The sequence below is a fragment of the Anabrus simplex genome, chromosome 3 (genome assembly GCF_040414725.1).
Source record: "Anabrus simplex isolate iqAnaSimp1 chromosome 3, ASM4041472v1, whole genome shotgun sequence".
NCBI lineage: Eukaryota > Metazoa > Arthropoda > Insecta > Orthoptera > Tettigoniidae > Anabrus > Anabrus simplex.
The window spans coordinates 135,333,285-135,355,262 of record NC_090267.1 but is presented as its reverse complement, the minus strand read 5'-3'; the positions used below and the strand labels follow the sequence as shown (position 1 = coordinate 135,355,262).

Below are 21,978 nucleotides of genomic sequence, written 5' to 3'. Positions count from 1 at the left end.
GAGCGACCGTCCGGTTGTTATCTCTTCATATTCTGACGTAACCTGCCTGCTGGCAGTAGTGCTCCTTTGAAAATCAGTTAGTAGATATCCCATTCATCATGTGTGCATGCGGGACATTTATAAGTAGAAAGTACGGCGTTCACGAGCCGCCTGATATATCTGGAAAATGGAGGGAAATGTAGTTCTCTTTCATACTCACTTGGAAAGCTGGGTGAGTTGACGCGATCATTCACTTTGTGGTTTCAGTTAAATTTCTGTCAGTACTGCTGTTTCCATTTAAGAAGCTAACGCTATATAAATAATTGGCCAGGTAAATATATGGATGTTATATACAGGATGTTTGATAAGTCACTCCTTAAGTACATCATCATTATAGAGATGATTACGCTTTTCAGTGTTTAGTATGCAAATCTCTGTGAATTAACTAACCGTCCTCCACTATTCTCTTGATACAACTAGGTTCTGTGACGTCGTTTAGTACCGCTTTCCTTAAGATTGTTAAAACCTAAGTTTAGCCACTGTCACCTTGGTATCCCTCTGCTTATTTTGCCTTCCATGTCCGAGACCAACATTTTCTTAGGTAATCTGTACGCCTCAATTCGCCTCACATGACCCCATTGCCGAAGCCGCTTCATCCGAGTTTATTCTTAATTCATATCTCCTCATTCCGGGTACCATTCTTCCCACCTGTTTGTACAAGCAATAATTCTCACCAGTAGCGGCGCTAAGAAGCTCGCCCCCCACCGCAATAATTGAAAATGGGCCCCTTGTTTCCTGATAAGGAAAGTTACGAGTTCATTCCGTAGTACAAGGTTGTGTATTATGAATATGAACAACAACAACGCAACGATGATGATAATAATAATAATTACATAATTTAGTTTTCAAATCCGAAGGAATTAAACTAACACGCTTATATGGTACGAGCACACACACACACACACATATACACACACACACACATACAAGACATACATATTCCAATTATAGCAACCAAAACATGCTGACAATAATAAGAAATAATCTCATTCCTAGGACCAAATAATTTACAACTCAACCGTCCATCGTAGGCCTGCTTAGCTACACTGACTGCCTAGAGCTACAAAAAAGGCTCGAAACTTCAGTATTTATAGTTTAGATCAGGAGGATGGCTTTGTTATCTCATCTTCGCTGACTGCCGGGTTCTCAAAACTGGCTTAATTACTTCAAAAGCCTTGTTTATTGTTGTGAGTGGCAGCAAAGGATAGTTATTATTGGAACAGGTTGGGAAACCCACTTCATTCAGAAATAACTACCGTACTCTTGTTGATGAAAGAAGCTCTGAACTACGACGGCCTAAGTTTGGATTGTCTGTTAGGTCATCAGCCCAGAGGCTGGTTGGATCCTCAAATAGCACCACCAAAGGTTATGCGGTTATAAGGAAACCCCAAAAACCAATGGCAGCACCAAAATGAGGCGTACTAGGCAAGACGAGGAGTGAGGTAGTTTGCCATTGATTTCCTCACTGGGTCAGAAAGTACTATTGCAGCACGACTGACCCTATGAGCAGCACCTTTCATAACACTCAGATGCACTAGTCATGCTCTGAATGTCATTACTCAGCACTACCCATACCCCAGCAACTTCCATATTGTCACAGCCATGGATGTTGACTGGGACTTCGGTGGAAGCTACACTTTACTCCGGCCTGTGCCAAGAGGACGATGCAAAAGTACTGTATCCATCAAGAAATGACAGCAGGCAGAAGTTTGGATTAACTCTCTGTAATACAAATAATACTGTGTTGTGTGCTGTAGCTTTATCAATATGTAAAATCACTCTTCAGCTACTGAATTAAGAAACAATCCTGGGCCCCTCACAAGCCATGCCTCCCCTCCCAACCCCACGGGGTCTGCGGGGTCCTTATCGCCGCGTGAAAGAGAGAATCAGTAACCACTCCTGATTCTCTCTACTTTCACGTCTGTTAATTCTGACTTACGTGCATGATATCCCCAGTTCACCGAGCTGTCACTCCTATACAGAAGATTAGATCTGAAAACAGGCCAGTGTAAAGATAGTTTTGTCCGAGAACTACTTCTTTTCTTGCAGAAGACCGTTGATCGCAACTGCGAGCTCACTGCATCCTTGGATAATTCACATCCTAAGTATTTGAAATGATCTTTCCATTCCAGTCTTGTATTCCCTTCCTGACATTGAATCATCTTTGGTTTCTTACTAACTGTCACAACTTTAATGTTAGAAACGGTAACTTTCGAGTCACACTCGCTGTAGGTCTACCTCTTTTCAGCCTCCAATATATAAGACTGCATTATTTCAGCATCGTTTGCCTTTAAGACATAGGCCAAACTATTTTAAAAAAATTAAAAGCTCTCATATTTCACGGTCAGTAACACCGAAGACTTAGGACGTCTTTTCTAAGGTAACAAAGAAAAGAAAGACTGCGGCAGTAAAAGACAGAGAGAGAGAGGTTGATCGTTCGTCGGGACAGTGAGAGAATATGGTTATTATTATTATTGCTACAATTTAGATGGTATTTAGCGACACAGCAGTCGAGTCAGCAGTAGTACTGGCCTCATTTCGAAACGTACGAGTCAGCGGGAAGGCGCGTGCTAGACTCAGTTCGGTGTATTACACGGCCGGACAAGACCGTGAACGGACCAGCGACCACCACCGAGCGGTAAGTGGCACGTGTGTGCAAGCCCCTTGTATCGTAATAGAACTACGTGACTAGTTGTTAAAATAAATTGCAATAATGCTGTGTGTTCATTGTCCCATCAATTACCAATACGCGAAAATGCTGTCGAGAAGATAATCTAGTGACATTTTAAAGAACTTTTAGCCTATTGCGCTATTAAATACGTCAACTTTAAGGGGACACTCTGGTGATAAAAATCGATATTTTGATAATTTTGGCAAGAAAAATTGTTATGACTGAAAATTAAAGGGTTGAGTTTCTTGTCACGAAATTATTCCGTCGAATTCAAGCCATTTATCACTTTAATAATGCGTTGTTTGCCAGTCTGCACATAGCAGAAACGGGCGTGGCGTCTGCAGAACTGCATTTCCCCGCTAATTATGATTTTACATATTATTCCCATTTTCCCCATAATATTCTGCCAAATATAACAAAATTTGTATGGTATACGTATCACAGCTATATTAAGAAACTCGTGTATGGAATTTTTGAATGCAGAATTTTTTCATGTAGTAGGGATCTTTAACCCTCTACTGCAAACTGTTGCCATTAGGCAACAAATAACTTTTCACCTTTGTAAATGGATAAATATTATAGACAGAGGTAGTTTTACGGCACACCTTCAACTGTACAGTCAATTAAACACATATCCCAGTGATGCTTTTTTTTTTTTTTTTGCATAACATAAGACAAAACAGCATCCGTCAACATTCACGCGAACCAACCACCGTTTATTTTACGTGGGCCCTCCCCATCATATTACCACAGGCTTCAGGCTCAACCTCAAAGACATTACCGACCTACGGTTCTGCAAGTTGTACTTGCGCCTTGCAGTACGTACCCATGGCCAGTAGGCAGTAATGTTCGGTCTTTGAATGTTAAAAGCTTAGCGTAAAATCGTGGAAAATCGTATATATATTCCAATATAGCAATCCACATCACATACGAGTGTTAAGCTATTAGGCCCAGTTAAGAATTGCTGGTATATATAAACCACTGAGCGTATGTTGAACATTAAAGCTTGAAATTTTCTTCACCAAACGAAAAATAATTCATGCAGTAGAGGGTTAAATCCAAAATTTTAGAGCATAAAAATTACACAAACCTTAATAAAATATATGTCCTTTAAATAAATTAAGCACAGAAAAATCAATACGCAGTTCTTTTTAAAAGAAATATTATCTACCTAATTCCAAATTTTTATTAACATCTGAATTAAATTTCATGACAAAAATAGAATTAGGCCTAAAAATTTCAACAATAATTTTTGGTAAAACTGTTAATTGTACATGAAGTAAATTTTCGTGATATCCCTACTTTTATGTAGGTGACATTCATACAAAGTTCCATGAAAATCCATACATTAGGTAAAAGTATCTGTTTATTTCCAGACTGTCCCCTTAACAGTCTTCTTTTCCTGTTTTCTCCTCAAAGATGGTTGACGGCAATCATAGAGTAATTATTCCTATAGTGTGCTTCCCCTGTCAGGGTTGCCGTATAGTGGATATCGAACTAGTGTCCGAGATTCTGTTCCCAAAATAACTTTCTACATCCACATTTATCTTCTATCTTACGTCTATGCACTAGGCTGCATTTGTCATTTCGCAAGATGTAATCGAAATAGTCTGCCCATTTAATAAAAGTAGTCTTCTTCTTAGCCTTCCCTCATTCACTCGGGTCGACACTTTGAATTAATTTATCCCAGTTTTACCGCCGGATGCCTTTCATGACACCAACCCTATGGATGACGACAATCCTCGCGTATTCCTACTGTGTGCTTTCCTGTATTCACTATTGTGTGTTTCTGTAGTGATGTGTAGATGAATATATGTATTAAGAATACAAACACCCAGCTCCCGAACTAAAGAAACGAACCAGGACGTACTTAATTTCTCCGGCCCGGGCCTCTCTCAATCGAAGACTACTACGCTGACCATTGAGCCAAGACGCCGGATAACAAAGTTAGTAATTGTATGTATATCCACCCCATAGTCCTGTTTCTTGACACGGGGTCGGGATGAGGTGAGATATATGTATTTTACGGCCGGATGCTCTTCTTGACGTCAACCTCAGTTAAGGAGCTAATGAAGATGAAATGAATGATGGTGAATGTTTTTTCTTTTACAATTGGCTTTACGTCACACTGACACAAATAGGTATTATGGTGACAAGAGGATGGGAAAGGGCTAGGAGTTGGAAGGAAGTGGCCGTGGCCTTAATGAAGGTATAGCCCGAGCATTTGTCTGGTGTGAAAATGGGAAACCACGGAAAACCTTCTTCAGGGCTGGTGACAGTGTGGCTCGAACCCGCTATCTCCCGGATGCAAGCTCACCGCACAGCCAACTCACTCGGTGTGGAAGGAATCGACGGTGGCTTATGAATAGGAACTATCCTGGCATTTGCCGGGAAGTGAAAATGGAAAACAACAGAAAACCATTCTCAGGACAGCCGACGATGGGGCTCGAACCCACTCGCCTCTCGAATGCAGAGCTTGGTTCCATAACCACGTGCAGCCACTCCGCTTGGTTATAGAATAAGTAATAGTAAACATTTTAAATGTATTTAATTTTTGATCCTTATATATTTTGTTGCGCCGACCTCCAGGTCTAGAGGTTGCATGTCTGCCTCTCACCCGAAGTCTCCGGGTTCGATTTCCGACCAAGAGAGGGATTTTTAATCCAGACCTGAGGGTTGGTTCGAGGTCCACTCAGCGTACGTGATTTATTTTAACAACTTGCTTTTCGTCGCACCGACAAAGATAGGTCTTACGGCGACGATGGGATAGGAAAGGGCTAGGAGTTGGAAGGAAGCGGCTGCGGCCCTAAGAAAGGTACAGTCCCAGCATTTGCCTGGGGTGAAAACCATCTTCAGGACTGCCGACAGTGGGTTCAAACCCACTACTCCAGAATACAAACTGGTAACTACGTGACCCAAACCGCACAGGCACTTGTTCGGACCTACGCGATTACAGTTCAGGAGCTGAGATGGCGGCCCCGGTCTACAAAACCGAGAAGATCCTTCGCACTAATCATGTGTCACTTCATAATCTGCAGGCTTTCGGGCTGAGCAGTGGTCGCTTGGTAGGCTTCCCAGAGCTTACATGCATTCAAAACATGTCAAGCTGACTGGCCTGTAATTGTCGGCTTTGTGTTTATCACCCTTTCCTTTATAAACAGGAATTTCTATAACAGCTCTCCATTCATTTGGTATAGCTCATTCATGCAAACAGTAATCAAATAAGTACTTCAGATATGGTGGTAATATGTCCCAAACCAGTGCCTTTAGTATAGCCCCAGAAATCTTATCAGTTCCAGCTACTTTTCTAGTTTTCAAATTTTGTATCTTGCAGACCTGTGGAGTGAGGCGTTGTCACGCCAAAAGACCTCTTGGCAATAAATTAAGTGTGAATTCAAAAGTAATGTGAAGTTTTGAACCTAATGCCGTATAACAGTTTATAACATGCGATACAGTAGGACAGACTGTCCGACTCGTTGGCTGAATGGTCATCGCACTGGCCTTTGGTTCAGAGCGTCCCGGGTTCGATTCCCTGCCTGGTCGGGGAATTTAACCTTCATTGGCTGATTCCAATGGCCCGGGGACTGGGTGTTTGTGCTGTCCCCAACATCCCTGCAACTCACACACAACACATAACACTATCCTCCACCACAACAACCAATAACACGCAGTTACCTATACATGGCAGATGCCGCCCACCCTTGTCGGAGGGTCTGCCTTACAAGGCCTGCACTCGGCTAAACATTTTTTTTTTTTTGCTAGTTGCTTTACGTCGCACCGACACACATAGGTCTTACGGCGACGATGGGACAGGAAAGGGCTAGGAGTGGGAAGGAAGCGGCCGTGGCCTTAATTAAGGTACAGCCCCAGCATTTGCCTGGTGTGAAAATGGAAAACCACGGAAAACCATTTTCAGGGCTGCCGACAGTGGGGTTCGAACCTACTATCTCCCGAATACTGGATACTGGCCGCACTTAAGCGACTGCAGCTATCGAGCTCGGTCGGCTAAAAATAGCCACACGAAATTATTATCATTATAGTAGGATAGACTGAACTGAAATAATATTAACTTCCGTCATGGATATCACTGGATGGAGTCTTCAGTATGTTATAATGGATTATATATAACTTCGAGTGCTTAAGACACACGAAACCTTGAAAAACCGGATGCTGTCACCAGTATCGTAAGTGCCCTGTGTATGAAATTCGTTTGGACCGGGCGTATCCCCAAATAGATATTCTCTTTAACTTTATACCCCCAAACAGATGTATCTTTGCGCAATCTCTATTCTGAAATATGTTATATGAGAATGGAATCAGCGACCGAGTAGACGGCGAACCAGCGCGCGAGCTATCAAGGACTTTGGCCAGCAATCCGTTGAACATGTTACGATACAATAATTATCAGTTTTCCAGTGATTTTTCGTTATCTATATAAAATCTATGACAATCCATCCTGCCGAGAAGGAAAGCAAATATCGGTCGTAGTACATTGCATTCGAAAAAGTACGTTTATCACGTAACAATCAAACTGACAACACAGGGATTCTCGAATGTCATAGAACAGAGAAAGAATGATTTCACAAAGACAAAGCGAGACATCTTTCTCCATATTCGCTTCCCATTTCAAGTACGTATACACAACAGTCGATAGTGAAGAAGCTGTTCATTATCATACAGAATGTATAAATTCTTTTCATCCTTCCGGCTTGTCAGTACACAAGCTGGTTTTGAAAGTGGAGGTGCCTATTATATTGTTACGTAATCTACAGCCGCCAAAATGATGCAATGGAACGCGATTGGTAGTGAACATTTTGAAGTACTGTGTGATTGAAGCTACTAATTTAACTCGCTGTGACAGAGGAGAAGCGGTCTTAATATCAACAATCCCTATGATTCCTTCAGATTTGCATTTTAATTTCAAACGAGTTCAGTTCCCAGCAAGAGCCTGCTTTGGCACGACAATAAACAAAGTACTGTGTAAGGCCTTCACCGTGGCTGGAGTTGATCTCAATGGAGAATGTTTTTCTCACATCCAGCTTTATATTACCGTGCCTTTCGCGTGTTACAAATATATATATATATAATTACTGGAGGAAAAACGTCTAATGTTTTATACAAGGAAATCTTAATAAGTCGTCGGTTAAAAATAACTTACCGCCTTAAATTCATAACTGGTCCCGTGCGAAGTCGGGGCGGGTAGCTATTATTGTACTATAAATGTAAACATAAATCTGCAAAACAATTTCCAACACTACGCATTTAATAATAATAATAATAATAATAATAATAATAATAATAATAATAATAATAATGATAATAATAATAATAATAATAATAATAATAATAATAATAATAATAATAATAATAATAATTTCGTGTGGCTATTTCTAGCCGGGTGCAGCCCTTGTAAGGCAGACCCTCCGATGAGGGTGGGTGGCATCTGCCATGTGTAGGTAACTGCGTGTTATTGTGGTGGAGGATAGTGTTATGTGTGGTGTGTGAGTTGCAAGGATGTTGGGGACAGCACAAACACCCAGCCCCCGGGCCATTGGAATTAACCAATGAAGGTTAAAATCCCCGACCCGGCCGGGAATCGAACCCGGGACCCTCTGAACCGAAGGCAAGTACGCTGACCATTCAGCCAACGAGTCGGACATAATAATAATAATAATAATAATAATAATAATAATAATAATAGTAATCCGTTTCAAGAAATTATTCTCTAAATCCTTAAATAATTAATCTTAAATAATTAATTTGTTTTTGGATCATAGTTATATTATAACCTGGGACAGCTCAAATTGTCTCAAAATCCTTTTTAAAGTTTCAAAAATTTAGTAATTTTTTAACATTGGCCAGTGGAGAGTAGCCCAGCTCTTGCCCGGCAGATAACTCCAAAGCCAGTCTACATATTTTTTAATTACAAGGTAGCTTCAGAAAATAAGGCAGTAAGCGCTCGCATGGAAAAACGTTATTTTACAGGCAGATATGGGGATGCAGAGTAATAGGGCACTGAACACATTACTATTAAACATAATCACTAAGAACTTGTTCCAAGGATATGTGAAGGCATCGATGCCGGCAAGGAAGAAAGCTGCGTCCAGCCCCTGAAACTACGTTGTGACGGCATGCTGGACGGCTATATCTTTGTTAAATCGAAATCGCTTACCACCCAGGTGTTTCTTTCTACAACGGTCTGAACAGATAGAAATCTCTGCGTGCCTCAGGTCGGGGCTGTAGGAAGGATGGTCCAGAACCTCCCACCGGAAGCACCGTAACAATTCACGCCTTAATTAAGGTACAGCCCAAGCACTTGCTTGGTGTGAAAATGGGAAACCACGGAAAACCATCTTTAGGCCTGCCGACAGTAGGATTCGAAACCACTATCTCCCCGTTCATCATCTGTGCATGCGGGACATTTGTAAGTAGAAAGTACGACGTTCTTGAGCAACCTGGTATAAAATCTACACTAACTTTGGTAATATTTAAACTAAAGTTTAAGAAAAATTTGTAAGAAAGTTAGATTGTGATGATATATAGCTGGTAAGAGAACTGTTAATTTATGCACATTTCTAGAATGTTTGTAAATATTTAAAAATATCTCCCCTTCCTTATCCAATTACGATATAAGATAGTGAAATTCTGTTCAATATCTCCTCCTCTAGTGTGGCTTTGTTAACAATATGTTTTTCCTCTTAAATCAGTTTATTCTGCGCCCCATGGCGCGTGGGTTGATGAGCACGGGGCCTTTAGGTGAGTCGTTGCATTGCTTCCACTTATGCCTGGCTTTTCATTTTCATCTATTATATCCGACCTCCCTTGATCAACTCTTGTTATTTTCTGACCCCGACGGCATTACGTTTCCGAGGCCTAGGGAGTCTTTCATTTTCACGCCCTTCGTGGCCCTTGTCTATCTCCGGCCGATAGCTTCATTTTTCGAAGTTTCGGACCCCTCCCATTTTCCGTTTGATTAGTGTTGTACCAGTTGTACTTCCTCTTAAAACAATAATCACCACCACCATTTATCAGCCAAGTTCATTAAGTAACATATCTTTCTATTCTTCAACAGTACCATATCAACTAAATTAAGTGCAATTTGCAATTGGCTTTACGACGCACCGACACAGATAGGTCTTATGGAGACGATGGGATAGGAATGGATAGGAGTGGGAAGGAAGCGGCCCGTGGCCCCAGCATTTTCCTGGTGTGAAAATAAGAAACCACGGAAAACCATCTTCAGGGCTGCCGACAGTGGGGTTCGAAACCACTATCTCCCGGATGCAAGCTCACAGCTTGGCCAACTCGCCCGGTAAATTAAGTGCCTCAACTTTCTGGAAATGGTTAGTCTATTATGAATGTTTAGAGTATGTTACTTTCAGTAGGGATACTTCTTCTTATCTTAATCTATTTACCCTCCAGGGTTGGCTTTTCCCTCGGACTCAGCGAGGGATCCCACCTCTACCGCCTCAAGGGCAGTGTCCTGGAGCTTCAGACTTTGGGTCGGGGGATACAACTGGGGAGTATGACCAGTACCTCGCCCAGGCGGCCTCACCTGCTATGCTGAACAGGGGCCTTGTAGAGGGATGGGGAGATTGGATGGGACAGGCAAGGAAGAGGGAAGGAAGCGGCCGTGGCCTTAAGTGAGGTACCATCCCGGCATTTGCCTGGAAGAGAAGTGGGAAACCACGGAAAACCACTTCCAGGATGGCTGAGGTGGGAATCGAACCCACCTCTACTCAGTTGACCTCCCGAGGCTGAGTAGACCCCGTTCCAGCCCTCGTACCACTTTTCAAATTTCGTGGCAGAGCCGGGAATCGAACCCGGACCTCCGGGGGTGGCAGCTAATCACGCTAACCACTACACCACAGAGGCGACTAGGGATACTTACCCCGCCCTAAATCAACAACTCATTTAAGCATCATCTTGTGATTAGTATCTCTGGATTACCGGGCGAGTTGGCCGTGCGTGTAGAGGCTGTGAGCTTGCATCCGGGAGATAGTAGGTTCGAATCCCACTATCGGCAGCCCTGAAGATGGTTTTCCGTGGTTTCCCAATTTTCACGCCAGGCAAATGCTGGGGCTGTACCTTAATTAAGGCCACGGCCGCTTCCTTCCAACTCCTAGGCCTTTCCTATCCCATCGTCGCCATAAGACCTATCTGTGTCGGTGCGACGTAAAGCCCCTAGCAAATAAAAAAGTATCTCTGGATTGACTGAGTGATATCTGTAAAAGGCCCGCCTCAAAATTATGTACACAATCTCCCTGTACGAACCCGTTATTATTATTATTATTATTATTATTATTATTATTATTATTATTATTATTATTATTATTATTATTATTATTATTATTATTATTATTATTATTATTATTATTAGGGGTTGCGTGGCCGAGGCGGTAAAGGCGTGCTCGGTTCGCCCGGAAGGATGTGGGTTCGAATCCCCGTCAGGAAGTCGTAAAATTTAAGAAACGAGATTTCCACTTCCGAAGGTGCATATAACCCTGAGGTTCACTCAGCCTACACCAAAAATGAGTACCAGGTTAATTCCTGGGGGCAAAGACGGCCGTACGTAGAGCTAACCACTCTACCCCCAACACGTACCGAGGTTAACAATGGTGGAAGCCTTTACATTCCACTCCTCCAAGGGCCTTCATGGCCTGTACGGAGGTGACTTTGCTTTTGCTATTATTATTATTATTATTATTATTATTATTATTATTATTATTATTATTATTATTATTATTATTACAAGTTGCTTTACGTCGCACCGGCTCAGATAGGTCTTATGGCGACGATGGGAAAGGAAGGGGCTAGGAGTGGGAAGGAAGTGACCGTGGTCTTAATTAAGGTACGGCCCCAGCATTTGCCTGGTGTGAAAATGGGAAACCACGGAAAACCATCTTCAGGGCTGCCGACAGTGGGGTTCGAACCCACTATCTTCCGAATACTGGATAATGGCCGCACTTAAGCGACTGCAGCTATCGAGCTCGGTGTTATTATTATTATTATTATTATTATTATTATTATTATTATTATCCAAGGGCGCTTCAAAAATAAGGTAACAAGAGCTCTCGAGGGTGGCATATTCCATCTCGTGTTCGAATACCATCCTTCCTACAGCCCCGACCTGAGGCGCGCAGAGATTTCTATCTGTTCAGACCGTTGTAGAAAGAAACACCTGGGTGGTAAGCGATTTCGATTTAACAAAGATATAGCCGTCCAGCATGCCGTCACAACGTAGTTTCAGGGGCTGGACGCAGCTTTCTTCCTTGCCGGCATCGATGCCTTCACATATCCTTGGAACAAGTTCTTAGTGATTATGTTTAATAGTAATGTGTTCAGTGCCCTATTACTCTGCATCCCCATATCTGCCTGTAAAATAACGTTTTTCCATGCGAGCGCTTACTGCCTTATTTTCTGAAGCTACCTTGTAATTAAAAAATATGTAGACTGGCTTTGGAGTTATCTGCCGGGCAAGAGCTGGGCTACTCTCCACTGGCCAATGTTAAAAAATTACTAAATTTTTGAAACTTTAAAAAGGATTTTGAGACAATTTGAGCTGTCCCAGTTTATAATATAAGTATGATCCAAAAACAAATTAATTATTTAAGATTAATTATTTAAGTATTTAGAGAATAATTTCTTGAAAGGGATTACTATTATTATTATTATTATTATTATTATTATTATTATTATTATTATTATTATTATTATTATTAATATTATTATTATTATGTCCGACTCGTTGGCTGAATGGTCAGCGTACTGGCCTTCGGTTCAGAGGGTCCCGGGTTCGATTCCCGGCCGGGTCGGGGATTTTAACCTTAATTGGTTAATTCCAATGGCCCGGGGGCTGGGTGTTTGTGCTGTCCCCAACATCCCTGCAACTCACACACCACACACAACACTATCCTCCACCACAATAACACGCAGTTACCTACACATGGCAGATGCCACCCACCCTCATCGGAGGGTCTGCCTTACAAGGGCTGTACTCGGCTAGAAATAGCCACACGAAATTATTATTATTATTATTATTATTATTATTATTATTATTATTATTATTATTATTATTATTATTATTATTATTAAAGAAATTTCGCTTTTATGACAGAAATGGAAAACACACAACACAGTGCAGTAGTACGGGATGCACTGTAATCAGTCATAAGCCTTGCGTCCCGGTAAAAACTTAATTCAATCTCAGTTTTTCTGTTGTTAATGAATCTGTATGGCAGAGCCTCTCAGGATGCAGGCACCTGTGCATTGCGCGGCACAAGGTGCAAAAGACGACTTCGCTAGGTTGACCACTCCCCGATATTGATCAATAGAGCTGTCTCTCTCTTTTCCTACGCCTATCTCGCTCGCTCCGCCTGTCTCCCCCTTCTTTCCTTGCTCTGCAGCGCCCCTTCATCCTAGCTTAGTCGAATCGCCCCGAGACAAAACGCTGGTCCGAACCGAGCCGAGTCGGACCGATCCACGGTGAACTGAACTCTGCGCTTCGGTTTGCACGCGTGAGATTTTGGGCGTTTGAGAGTTCCTGCTGTGTGGCCTTGTCATTGCAGTTTAACAATAAAACAAAATTTATAACCTTAAAAATTCGACTACTAAGCTTGCGGCAGATTATCGAATAGAAGTACAAGCTTTCACGATTTTTAAAAAGACAAAGCAAAGCTGGAAGATTTTGTGCGGAACAGTGCGGATAGCAGTGGTGGACCTTCAAAAAGTGAAAGGTTTATTTTTTTTCAGAATCAGGACAGTGGGCTTTAATCAATTACTCCCCCTGTTTGCTCGTCTCTCCCTAAAGTCGTCCGGCTCCATGGCTAAGTGATTAGCGTGCTGGTCTTCGGTCACAGGGGTCCCCGGTTCGATTCCCGGCAGGGGCGGTAATTGTAACCATCATTGGTTAATTTCTCTGGCACGGGGGCTGGGTGTATGTGTCGTCTTCATCATCATTTCATCCTCATCACGATGCGCAGGTCGCCTACGGGAGTCAAATCAAAAGACCTGCACCTGGCGAGCCGAACATGTCCTCGGACACTCCCGGCACTAAAAGCCATACGCCATTTCATTTTTTCCCCAAAGTCTTAAATATTCACTTTGAACGGCTCAACTGCATTACATCGCATGCCGACATGTGTGAATACTACTCAGTGAAACGAATGAATATTGTCATGTGTCTGCGGGGTCTATTGCGATTTATGTTCGTATTTCACCCAAACGTTACTTACCACCCATACTAAGTTGTCTCGGTTCCTTTTGTCAGCTATGGACTTGATTAACTGTAGCACATGTCGCGGCCAGTGGATCGGACTATACAGCCTCCGAAATGATGACTCAGTTTTATTTCAATCACACAGATGTTAGTGTAAAGAAACCAGGTGGTTTGGTTGTCTCCAGTTGGCAGTTCAAACCTATTTAAGGAACATTACACGCTCAGTCTTTGAAATTGGGATGCAGCGTAACCTAATTTTATTTTTTTACTATTTGTTCGGGGCGTCGACCTAGAAAGGTATTTTTGCCCCTACTTGCACCATATGTGAGGAACCTGCGTGTATTTTGTAAGTGTTGAATGTGAGGAAAGGAACGACACAAACACCCAGTCCCCAGGCCAGGGATATTAATCATTACAATTAAAAACCCCCTGTCCCGGTCGGGAATCGAACCCGGGGCCGCCGGTTGACAGGCGGACGCGTTGCGCCTTACACTGCGGGCCGGACAACTTAGCCTATAGATCAAGACTTAATATAGAAATAGAGACAACAATTGTAATTTACCATATCTGATCAATTCACAAATAAAACAAATAAATGGATTATTTACTCGCATGATTAGTAAGATGTTTGCAGTGTAAGGGGAGTTCAGTGATCTTAACCGAATGCCTAACCAACTACGCGCTGCGCACACCGGTCGAGAACTATTATGCAGTGTTTCTATAAATAGTGGGCCTGCTAATGCTGAAAATGGTCAAGTTTATGACAAATGAAGTATGACTATCATCCTTGAGCACTTTCAAACAAACACTACATTTTGATCTAATTTCGTTACAAGAAGTATTCCTTACTGACATTTCACATTTGTTCTTCTACATTTCATCAGCGCCGACAATGCTAAACGAAGTCTGCTTCACAGTCTTGATAAACAATGATTAGAAACCAATCTACTTTATGTAATTTTCCTCATCAAGCTGCGTGATCGTACTTTGTGCTACCAGTACCAGGACTAAAGTCACGTGTGTTTGGTTGTAAGTTGAGGCCACTTCTTTGTTCGAGGGAGTAAAAGCTGACCACGTCGATTTCCTCAATAGAAGATGATCCCTAGGCCCACAGAACCGTGACACTTGCTAGAAACAAGCCTGATAATAATTCTAAATCGCTCACGATCCAATTCAGGATACTGCAACGTCGTGGAAATTCCGCACGAAGATTCCTCATGTAACTAAAAGTACAAGCGTTTCCAAAAATAGAAATGTTGACGTGAATCACAGTACTAGTTCAATCAGTCATCAATGATCTGCATTTAGGGCAGGTGCCCAGGTGGCAGACACTGGTGATGAGAATTTCTCCACCATATTCATCAAAATATTCCTGAAAAATACACGCATTGTATCTATTTTAAATCACCTAAATTACGTGAATATTCTCTGCAAATAAGTATTCATCACATTAAAAATTAAAATAATATTGTCTTAAAATACATCTATACAACCTTGAAAATAAACTATTCCCACAACATGATTAAATATTATTTTACAATTTCTTTAAGCAACTCCTTGGCCGAATGGACAGTTTAGTGGCCTTCGGTCCAGAGGGCTGGGGGTTCGATTCTATCCGGGTCAGAGATGTTAACCTTAAATGGTAAATTTCCTTGGCTCGGGGACTGGGTATTTGTACTGTCCCCAACATCCCTGCATCTCACACACTACATACAACACTATCCTCCACAACAACAACAACAACAACAACAACACTCATTTTCCTTATTTGCCGCTGCACAGACTAGACATACCCATACGAAATTATTATTATTATTATTATTATTATTATTATTATTATTATTATTATTCTTTCTTCTTTCTTCGTTTCGGCCTGCTGTGGACCACGTTATTTCAACCGTTTGCATCCTTGAGCTTTAATTCTTCCCCAGTACTCACGCATTCTCGTTCTGTGAGCCTCCTTCCTTTCATCAGTCCACTTCTTGCCTGTTTTCAACTTTGGCCTTTCTTGGAACCTCTTGTATCCCTGGAGCTTTTTCTGGAGAGGACCACGTTTCTGGATGTCTTCGAGTGTGATTCCTATTTCTTGAAGGTCTTTTTCAACTTCGATAAACCAGGGTCCCTTGGTTTTCTTGTTAAGAAAGTAGGAAAAGATCCTATTGGTTTGTCTCTGTGTGCTCATGCGTGCTATATGGCCATAAAAATTAATCCTCCTTTTCCGAATCGTGTCCGTTATCCTCTCCATATGTTGGTACAGATCGCTGTTGTGTCGTCTCCTGTACTCACCATTTTCTTTGATTGGTCCAAGAATCTTTCTCAGGATTTTTCTTTCTTTAGCTTCTAGCTTCTCCATCAGACCTTTTCTGTTCATTGCAAGGCATTCTGCTGCGTACAGTGCTTCCGGGCGTACAACCGAACAATAATGCCTAAGCTTGGCGTTGATGGACACTGATCTTTTGTTGTAGACATTCCTAGACAGCTGATATGCCACCTCCATCTTGTTGATTCTGCACATGATTGCTTCTTTCTCAGAGTTGTTAGGTACTATCCACTCGCCTAAGTACTTAAACTTTTCCACCTGCTTGATTTTTCCCTGTTCCACAATGAGCTCTCTGGGGGCTGGCTTGATGTTGGTTATAAACTCTGTTTTTTGGAAAGAGATTTGGAGGCCAGCTTTTGCTGCTTGGATTCTCAGTTGGTTAATTTGCTTTTCAGCAGTATCTAGGGAATCAGAAAAGATCGCTAGGTCATCTGCAAAAGCTAGGCAGTCTATGATAAGATCATCTTTCTTATATCCTATTCTAAGGCCATTCTCAACCTCTTCCTTGCACATCTCCTTGCGCCATTCCCGAATGATTTTCTCCAGAGCGCAGTTGAAGAGAAGCGGTGATAGTCCATCCCCTTGCCTAACACCAGTCTTGATTTCAAAGACGTTCGAAATTTCTCCCCTGAATTTCACCCTGGACGTAGTGCTGGTTAAGGTCTGTTGAATAATAGCTCTTGTTTTGTTGTCTAAGCCCATTTCCTTCAGAATGCGGAGGAGTGTGTGTCGGTCTGTGGAGTCGTAGGCTTTTTGGAAGTCAACAAAAGTAACTACAAAATTCTTATTCCTGGATTTTAGGTACGACAGGACAGACTTAAGGTTCATGATCTGCTCTGCACAAGATCGTCCTTTTCTAAAGCCTCCTTGGTATTCACCCAACTGTGAATCAAGTTGCTCTTCTGCCCGAGTTTGAAGGGCTTTGGAGAGAATTTTGTATGTTACTGCGAAAAGGGAGATGCCGCGATAGTTGTTTACATCTGTTTTGTCACCTTTCTTATGTAGGGGATGAATCAGGGCTGCTGTCCAATCATTTGGGATCTTCTCTGTTTCCCAGATCTCGCGAATGATCTCAGTTAGTTTATCGATCGCCTTTTCACCTGCAGCCTTCCAGAGTTCAGCAATTATCGCATCTTCTCCAGGTGCTTTGTTGTTCTTTAATGATGTAATTATCTGTTTGATTTCCTCTTTTGTGGGGGGAGAAGAGTCTGGGTTGGGATGTCTGGATTCTTCAAAGGTGAATTCTGATTCTGGTTCTTCGCAGTTAAGAAGAGATTCAAAATATTTAGCCAAGATTTGGCAGTTATCCTTGTCGTTGTAGGCAACTTCTCCATTTTGATCTCGGAAGTGTAGACTTGGTGGGGTGTACTTGGTGAGGTTGTGTTTGAAGGTTCTATAGAAATCCCTAGTATTATTCTTATTGAAGTCCTGCTCGATCTGTGTCAGTTGGTTTTTGTCAAATGTGCGCTTTACTTGGCGGATCACTTTCGCTGCATATTTTCTAGCCTCCAGAAAGTCTTCATATCTTTCTGGATTCTTCAGGGAATTCCATCTTTGCCAAGCGATTTGTCTTTGTGTTATGGCTTCATCACATTCTTGAGTCCACCACGGATGCTTCTTTGGTTTCTTTAGCAATACTGTCTCCTCAGCCGTTTCAAAAATGGCATTTTTGAGTTGTTCCCAATTTTCTGTGTCCAAAGACTGAAGTTTCTGAGTGAATTTTTCGCTGGTTTTCAGCTTTTCTGTATCAAATTTGCTAGTTTTCTTTATCTTAACTCTTTTGGTGTTTCTTTTTTTTTGCTAGGGGCTTTACGTCGCACCGACACAGATAGGTCTTATGGCGACGATGGGATAGGAAAGGCCTAGGAGTTGGAAGGAAGCGGCCGTGGCCTTAATTAAGGTACAGCCCCAGCATTTGCCTGGTGTGAAAATGGGAAACCACGGAAAACCATCTTCAGGGCTGCCGATAGTGGGATTCGAACCTACTATCTCCCGGATGCAAGCTCACAGCCGCGCGCCTCTACGCGCACGGCCAACTCGCCCGGTTTTGGTGTTTCTTGGATGAAGCTTAATTTTGATCTTGGATAGATAGTGGTCTGAGTCAAGGTTAGCACTTCTCAGGACTTTAACATTTTGGATCTCTTGTGTTGCTTTTCGTGCAATGGCAACATGATCTATTTGAAATTCTCCCAAGTGAGGATTTGGTGATATCCATGTCTTTTGTTTTCTTGGTAGATGTTTGAAGGCTGTTGACTTAAGAACAAGATTGAATGCCTTACAAAGCTCTATAAGCCTTTCCCCATTTCGGTTGGTTCTTCTGTGGGCTGGATAGTTTCCAACGATATTTTGGAATTTCCGTTCTTTGCCAATCTGGGCATTGAAGTCTCCAAGCAAAATGATTGTGTGTTTGTCAGGAATTTTTGATATAACATCTTCCAGGTCCTCCCAGAATTTGTCTGTTCCTTCTGGGTCTTTCTTGTTTGCCTGGTTAATTGGTGCATGTACGTTCACAAGCGTGTGTACGTTGTTCATACTCCGAAAGCTAAGCATCGAGACCCTGCTGTTAGGAGAGCTGAAATCGGTGACTGAATCAATAATTTTCCTGCTGACAATAAATCCTGTGCCGAGGTGTGGAACAGTTTTCATCACACGTTTGCCAGTTTTCCCTTTGAAGATTCTATAACCTTGTGATTCAAACGCATGTTCATCAGTAAACCTTGACTCTTGAATTGCTGTAATTAGGATTTCATGATGGGAGAGGACATCCGTAAGATGTTTGAGTTTACCAACTTTCAAGAGGGAGTTGGCATTGAAGGTAGCAAAAAAATTTCGTTGTTTGTGGCTGATTTTGTTCCTAGGAGTCTCCGATACCTCCTTGCATGTAGGTGCAGGCTCCCCAGAATCCGAAGGCCTGCTTGCGTCCCTCAAGGCGACGGTGGATTGGTTACCACCTGGGGTACAATTTCCTGTTGAATTTTCCTCCATGCTTTGCAGTTGAAAACTTGTAGTTTGGGGTCGGTGTAGTTTTACATCGACCAAGTTACTTCCAAGGTTGTAAGCCTTGGAGAGAGCCTGATGTTCGATTATTATTATTATTATTATTATTATTATTATTATTATTGTCTAAATGTACCATCTAAATTACACGAATATTCTCTGCAAATGAGTAATTATCACATTAAAAATTCCTTAAAATATCCTACGTAACCTTAAAAATAAACGAAATTCCCACAAAATAATTAAATATTACTTTACAATTTCTTAAAGTAACCCCTTGGTTGAATGGAAAGCGTTGTGGTCTTAGGTTCAGAGGGCTACAGGCTCGAATATCGTCCGTACGTAATTTTAGTCACCCGTAGTTAATTCCTCTTTCTTGTGGACTGGGTATTTGTGATCGTCTGAACACACATCTTCATTTACATAAAGATATCACACCACAAACCACAACAGCAACACGCAATAGTGAATACATCCCTCCGCATAGAGCTGGCGTCGGGAAGGGCAATCGGATGCAAAACTGGGCTTAATATACATCAGTGACGACCCCAGGTAATTGGAAGAAAGGTCGGGAAAGAATAAGAATTATCTTTAAGTAACAAAATATAGGTCTACCTTTAAAAATCACACGAGTATTCCTTGAAAATTGTTTCATATCCGCAAAGCATTAAAGCAATCTGTAAACGAAAATTCAAAATAATGACCCCTATATCCACTGAATTGTGACAAATTGCTGGAAACAAGCCTGCTCATAACTCTAAATCACTCACGACCCAATCCAGAACATTGCAACATCGTGGAAAATCGCTTATACTTCGTATTCTAGATATATTCTCTCAAAATAACTAAAAATACATTAATTCCTCCTGTACATTACATCAGTAAACCCTAAATATACCATATAAATTACGCGAATATTCTCTGAAAATGAGTAATAATAACATTATCACATTTTCTTAATTTGTCTTTCCCCCCCCCCCCACCTTTCTCAGCACTATGTTTTCGACTTCCTTTCGTCTGTCCGTACAAACAGCACTTCGTATTATTTCCTTCCATATCTACATGTCGAATGATTCTAAACGTTCCTTTTCCCATGGGTCATTCTTCAAGATTGATAATTTTTACATCCAGACAGCAGGACACTCCAAATCAGTGGCGTATCCTGGTATCAAGACGTGGGCTACCACTAGACTTAGGTTACCCCATTTTCGATGGTTGGTTTAGTGAAAGTCAAGTCTTCAGCGTTTTGAGTTGCAGCCAGTAACCACCGCAAGTTGCCTGCTGTGTTGTCAAGGCTGCTTCACAAGCTACTGCCCAGGCCTCTGCTACTGACAATGCTCAACCCCTGATCAGTGGAGATCGTAGCCTAAGGTTTAGCAATTTCAAGTCCGGCTTTGTGGCTAAATGAGTAGAATGCTTGCCTTTGGTCCGATGGCCCCGGTTCAATTTTCAGGATCACCCCCCCCCCTCCATAATGTTAATTCCCCTGGCTTGGGGACTGGGTATTTATGACGTATTCGCCATTCATTTTATCCTCATTAGGTCACCACCAAGCCTATACAGATGCCATCACCATGATTATTATTATTATTATTATTATTATTATTATTATTATTATTATTATTATTATTATTATTATTATTATTATTATTATTATTATTATTATTATTATTATTATTATATATTCGTTTACGGCCATTAGAGACCACGTTAGATAACAATTATCGTCGCCATAAGACCTATCTGTGTCGGTGCGACGTAAAGCCCCTAGCAAAAAAAAAAAAAAAAGAGATAACAATTACATGTTTCTGGAAGCCTTCCTCACAGCCCAGAACTTCAGCATCCTCTCTCTGGCAGCCTGTCTTCTTTCTTCCGTCCACCCACGGTTAAGTTTTGGTTCGTCATGGAATCCCTGAAATCTGTCGATCACTGACCTAAACTTTGTTGAGATGTCTTCTGAATTTAGTCCCACCTGTCTGAGATCCTTTCTCACCTCCCTGAACCATTTGTCCGACACTTTAGGTCTGTGTCTAGTATTGTGAAAATCCTTTTCGTTAGTCTCTTCTCATCCATTCTCATTATTATTATTATTATTATTATTATTATTATTATTATTATTATTATTATTATTATTATTATTATTATTATTAAATAAAAATGTTGAATTTTACAGCGGTCGAGCCCATCGTTCACTGGTTAATTAGCTTCATCGGGAGTTCAGTGGTGTTGTCCGATCCATGATCACGGGTTCGATTCCAACCAACGAAAGAGAACACTAAACCTGAAAGATTGCATTTCATTTTAGCAGATCTACGAATAAACAGAAAACTATATTACTCCTATAACAGCAGCCCTGCAGTGTCTTCCTAAAAGGATGTAGAAGTAAACGGAAGTGAAATACCAGCACTCTGTTATCTATATAATTAAGCCAGAAGTATGAGGTGAGGAAGTATATACCATGAACAACGCATGGTTGATAGTTAGCAGTGGCGATCTGACGGACCGAAGCCTAGCACATCTATCCGCCCTGGTGCCCGCTCCCGGCCGATATACAGCAGCAAGCCGCGCGGGGCGAGTCGAGGCGAGAGAGGCGAGAGTCTGGGCTGCGATATCAGTCTCCAATACCTTGTTCTCAAAAATAGGTGCGACGTTTTTTCTCACTGCTTTCAAGTTTTGTAAATGGAACAATGTGTCAGATGCTTACATGATAATGTGCTTTAGACTTCCATCATT

General features: G+C 41.7%; 1 protein-coding gene across 1 annotated transcript in view; it reads left to right on the top strand.

Moving 5' to 3' along the window:
- The first annotated feature begins 2,600 nt into the window (after positions 1-2,600).
- Positions 2,601-21,978, top strand: part of LOC136866074 (uncharacterized protein PF3D7_1120600) — a 108,241-nt gene continuing 88,863 nt past the window's right edge. Inside the window, exon 1 of the mRNA XM_068226598.1 lies at positions 2,601-2,677. The gene's annotated coding sequence lies outside the window, so the exon portion shown is untranslated. The remainder of the gene's footprint in view (positions 2,678-21,978) is intronic.